We start from the raw sequence: 6,000 nt of genomic DNA, 5'->3' as shown, positions 1-6,000 counted from the left end.
GTCCTTTAAAGGTATTTAAATGACAAACTATGGAAAATAAATTTTTCAAATCATCTAGGGACAAAATTTGCCCTAGATCAGATATCTATACTCTTAAATGTAGTTAGTGGTTTTTTGCATTTTTAGGTATCTGAGAAGCTTTAAAAAGGCTTGTCTTTAATGTTCCTTTAGAGTCTGGACTCTATATAAATTATTTGTGAAGTAAAGTTCAGTAATTACAGTGAAAAATATGCAAAGGAAAAACTCGAGAACATTTAATTCAAGAACAGAAAAAGTGACCTAGATGGGAGGATCAAATGAGATCTGCCACAGCCTAAAAATGTATCAAGCAACATTTAAGCAGCATTATTTTAGGACATCAAAGATTATCTTCAGATGCTTTAGGTGTGGCTGGAAAAATCTTAGTACTCACGTTACAATTTGGATGTGCTGGTGTGTTTTTTTATGGTCTAGTATTCCTGAAGGAATGTGCTTTTCAGATTTTATTCTCTTCTTATTAATTGCTCACAGCTGAGAAAATACCTTCATACATCCAGCTGAAGCACCCTAAAAATGAAAGTAAGGAGGATTTTAAAAAATCTAGTTTACTTTCCCTCAAGTACCTTGTTTCTCTGCTCTTCATTTTACTAAATCCCCAGTGATTGCACACGGAACAGATTTATGTTTGGTTTTCAATCCTTTACTTCATCAATCTCATGCCTTGTTATCTCTTTAAGAGAAATATTTCAATTTCTACAGAGTACTGTGGGTTTTTTCTTAAGCTGGCATTGACTTGTAAGTGACAACTACTGAGTAAGCACCTCCATGAAAGACACACAGCGCTGATGTTTCATGTGAAGATAATTCACTGCCTGACAGCTTTTTCCCCATTTAAGCTGCTGACCATGCATCTCTCAAGTGAGCTGGCACATGAAAGCCTGTGAGCAGACAAGGCTCTGATCCTTGCGTGGGACACCCAGGATATGTTTCTTCTCTCACTCCCAGGAGCAGCTACAGAGAATTTCCATTCTCTGATTTTTTTTTTCTAAATTGCACAGATACTCCTTTTAGCATGACAGTTGTATTGTCTGCCACGTGTCTGTCTGTGCTGGGAGGTCTGCTGCTCTGCTGTGCCTGCACAGCCATTTCTGTACAAAACAGCTTTATTCCCAATACCAGAGACCCAGGAGTCAGCTCCTGTTCTGAACAGGCTTTTGAACACACTCCCATCCCTCTGTGAGGCATCTCAAGCAAATCAATTCTTCCTAGGTTATTACATGGCTTATCTTTTGGGGTCCACTTCTGGTCAGATGCGTTCCTCAACCCCTGACTGAGAGTGGAAGGAGATCCTCTCCTGACAGCTGGGTTGCAGTGCCCAATGAACTGGTTGTTTCTTTATGACTTGGATTGTTTACATCAGCTGTATACTTAATACAGTTTTGGGATACTGCAACCCTACAGAAAATTTATATTTCCATTTATATAATTTCAGTCTCTAATTCCAGCTTAAACCCTAATACAACCTGTGCATTATTACTTTCAAAGAATGAAACAAACCTTTAACTAATAAATCCCTATGCTGTTCCACTAAGAAGTGAAAGCCTGATTTACTCATAAATAAAAGGTCAGGAAGGTGACCCAAGCCTTTTTAAAAACTGATGGCTTTTATTTCAGTTTCATTCCAGCACTGGCCTCAGAAGAACAAAATATAAAAGATTAATATATTGTAAATTTCTCTCACAGTAGTGGTGTGTCACAATGAATAAAAGTGCCTGAAAGTTCGATTCTCAGAATTGCATTGCTCAACCTTGGCTTCTTGTCTGAGATGCTCATGGTTTCATGTCTCATGAGGCTCTGCACAGTTTTGAAAATAAGTGAGGGACAGCATCCTGGCCCAAAAACCTGGGTTTTCCCTGTTAAAACTGACAGTTTTGAGGGCAGAAAAGGATACAACCACTGTTGGAGCCCAGGAGCACTCTGAAGTTGCATAGTTAGGAGAAAGCACTAATTATTTAGGTACCAAAAGGAATATGAAGCTGATAGCTATCCCGGTAGGTTCCAGCCGGGCTGTGCCCAGTGGACTGCCGAGGCCAGGATAGTCTCAGTGGAGGCTCAGACTTGGTCCAATCTCCCAAGCCGTTCCTAGCTGCTGGCAGCCAAGCAAGCTCAAGTGATTTCAGCTCTTAGTGATTATCAGCTCTGTGTGATTATCAGCTCTTTTGGCTTGCTTGTGGCCGCGGGCAACAGACGCAGGGAGAGAGAGGAGAAGCGCTGTATAAGGTTCCGCAGGATTCTTTATTAGGGTGTCCCACGAAGGTTCTCAGTCACAGCTTCTTCTGCTGAACCAGGCGGAATTAGGGGTTTTTATACCCTACAGAGGTTTTGAAAACTGTCCAATAGAAAGGGTCAGGGAAAAGTGACCTACAGGCTTACAGAGAGATAAGCGGGGTCCGAAAGGCGGCAGAGAGGGGCTTCTGAGGCCCGAGTCATTGTGACTTGGCATTTCCTAGCTCAGGCTTCTGACCGCCAAGGAGGCCTTGCTGGCCCTGGGCCTGCTACAGGTAGCATTGAGGTAAGTGCAGGCTTTAAAAAAAACAAACCTTAAGTTGTACTTTGGAGTGTTCATCCCACCTTCACCCAACCTGCATTGAGACAAAGATAGACCTCATGGAGTCCCACCTCAACTTCAAGGATGGCAGTCTAGGAAGGTTCCTGTGTGAAGGATTTCATGGGTGAATCCCCACTAGGCTAGAGGAAAGCTCTGCTGGGGACTACCCATGTCAGCTAGTAATTGTGTCTCTCTTGTGGTCAAATAACAAGACAACTTTGCTGACCAGACACTGTCCTTTTGGAAGTGCAGTTTCAGCTGCAGATTTTGCCTGAGGGAAAGCTGAGCTTCCAGGAGGACACAACTTTCAAAACACAGTCAGTGCTACAGCAGAATGAAGGCATCATCTATTTTAGGAATTTACATAATTCACAAGTTATTTAGGAATCTTTTGGCAAGTGCAAAATATATAATCCATGTAGTCCTTTCCCAAAAATTAGTAGAAACGAAGTGTCCAGCTACACTCCAGTATAAATCTGCCAGTGCTCTCAATACACCCTGAGGCCTCTTCCATTTCAGAGATTTTCAATCTTAGAAGTCTCTATTTGAACCCATTTTTTATTTTGTTAAAGGAAACTTAGATGCAGACATCTGAATATTTTCAAGTATAATTTTGTAGATGCAAACATCTGGATGTTTTCAATTTTAGTCTCATATTTTATTTCTATTCCTATTGAAGCCTCCAAAATATTGTCAGCAAGAAATAACAGCCTGTGTTATGTATGTGGAGAAAAAAAAAAAAAAAAAAAAAAAAGAAAAGAAAAAGAAAATAAAAGACAATTACAAGTTCAGTTAAGCAAAGAGATTCTTTAAACCGGCAGATACTTGTTTTTATGCTTTTATTGTCATTCTCATTTTAGTTTTATTACATTGTCCCAGTTGTTAGGGATAACATGTCATTGTTCTAAGCTTTGTTCTAATTTATACTGGTGGTATTGGTTTCAGAAAGATTGAAAACTTTTCCTGAAGCACCTCTCTGGCTGAAATAAAATGTAACTTCTCCTTTCATATAATCTAGATTTGAATTTGTTGGAAAGAGAGCTTTGTCATCTGCAACTCAGTCAGACATTGCTTGCTCTGAAACAAGTGCAACTGTGGATGTGGTTCCAGATCCCCATGGGATTTCCACACTAGGATGGCTTTTAGCCTTGATTCTGCAAATCTGACTTAGCTCAGCAGCCCACAGAAGTGCCATTGCAGCTGACACTGTGGCTGACTCAAGAAGATCCCTGTGGGCTTTGCACAAACTCTTTTGCTTTGATGTTTGTTTCTTTTTAAAATGTTGCAGTGAATTGCAATACGCTGCTATTTTCCACTCTTTCACAGCAACTTGTGGGAAAATTTTATCCATCCATTCTCAACATGTGTCAGAGGCAGAAACAAGTCATTAAGGGACTAGCAGAACTTGGCTGGCTCTGGCCCCTGCCTGCACTTCAGAGCAGGTGGATTAGCTGCTCAGGACTGCAGCAGACAAGCTGTACTAGCAGGTTTGTAACAAAAGCCCTGTAACTAACCATCAGCTGGGCACTTCACTTGCAAGTTTAGCTGTTGTTGTTCTCCCAGGAAAAAGGAACTAGAAGAGCGTCAGCCTAGTGGCTGCAGCATTGCAATACATTTCTGTTTTTCTGAAAATGTCACTCTGATGACATCCTGTAATCTCAGTGATGCAAATCCTTCTCTGCTAGGGAACAACATCAGCAAACAGCCTAGCTTTGTGCTCAGAACTGCCCTTTACACTCTAAAAACCAATGAAACAGTAACACTGAAATGTACAAATGTTTCCAGATGAGTAACATACATTGTAAGCATCCTGAAAATTTAGTGGTTTTACTTGTGAAAAGACACTTCCTTTTGCTAAGGTGCATTGTGGATCCTAGAAAATGCACTAAGGCCTATGAAATTGTCAGATACAATCTGCTTCTCTTACAAAACCATCCATGACTGAAGCTACATGGGTTTCCAAATGCACAAGTTTGTTTTGCAGCAAAGTTGTCACTATAGCTTTTGGTTTCTGTATTTCAACTATGAGGAGCGACACATGAGGCTGAAGACAACAACCAAGGCAGAGGTACCATCCTTGCTTCCCAGGCAGGCCAAAGAGAGCCTGTTGGGAGTACTTCAGGGGATCACCATCCCAATGTTGCTGGGCATGGACCGAGGTAACTGCCCTTGCCTGGGAGTCTGATTGGTCAGCATCCAAAATACCTCATCCCTCCTTCTCTACAGTTTTTAAAAAATGCATGTCAAATGCATGCCAAACCACCTTCATATGCCTCTAAAATCTTCATTAAAATGTACTGTGGCAAAGAGTCACATTTCCTGTACGTTTATTTGCCTTAGAAATCATAGTTGTGTACACAGCAGTAGATGGCTATCTTGCTTTCAAGGGGCAGTGATGAGTTGTTAGCCAAACATCTGTCAATAATAGTTGATGGGAACTTGAGAGGAAATGCTACAACCTATGCAGAAAGACTGAAAAGGGAAAGAGAAAAAGATATAATTCTTTAAATTAGAAATATGGTGTAAAAGTGCAGCAAAGGAAAACAAACACAAATCCTTTCCTGTTTTCCCTTCCAGTTTCTCTCTCTAGGTTTATGTTTTTGTAATGGATGAGCGAGCTGGGCTGAGTCTACAGAATGGGGCAAATCCATAAATATGCAGGGTAGGATAAATCAGAAGAACATATTTGCAGCCCATGTAGTATTAGAGTGTCAAAGCTGGGAAGGAAATGGGGAAGAAACAGAAAGGAGTACAGCACATCTTTTCTGTACATTAAAGCAACAAAAATACTGTTAAATAGTAAGACTTTGCCCACTGCTGACTAAAGTTCAAGAAAAGCTGAGGATGGACAACAGTGACAGCCTTGGGATCTGAGACTCTGCTCCTGAAAATACAGACAGGCTTTGCTTTTGCTGGCCACCAGCCCATCATCAGTTTTCCTATTGCCAGGCTAGACAAAATCACCTCTGAGCCCAGATGGGTAGCCTCAATTTCTGGACTTCATCATTCAAACAGTCTGTCATTTAGACACTATTACTATTCCTTGGAGTTTCTGTCATTTTTTAAAGGAAAAATCTTAAAAGTATTGGCAAGTTCCATCTCTGACACTTGTGTCTGATAAGTGTTATTGTGTATGACTGTGACATCATATTAAAGAATATCTCCTAGAAATATTTGATTTGTTGATCAGTGTACTGGCTTCATAACTCAGAGCTCCTCTTTATCTACTTGCAGGTGCAAATGTTGCAACTTTGCTTTCCCCCCCACTATTTTATGATATACATATTGCCAATACTAAGCAACCAGTTCAGATTTTAAGTTAACTGTATCATTCAAGGAGCTTAAATCTATCAACAAGCTGGTCATTAAATGAATCACTGACCTATTTCTCAGCTACTCAAGCTAAACAACCT

Source organism: Onychostruthus taczanowskii, unplaced genomic scaffold (assembly GCF_017590055.1).
Source record: "Onychostruthus taczanowskii isolate IOZ18803 unplaced genomic scaffold, ASM1759005v1 scaffold12, whole genome shotgun sequence".
Classification (NCBI taxonomy): Eukaryota; Metazoa; Chordata; class Aves; order Passeriformes; family Passeridae; genus Onychostruthus; species Onychostruthus taczanowskii.
This window is presented reverse-complemented; position numbering follows the sequence as displayed.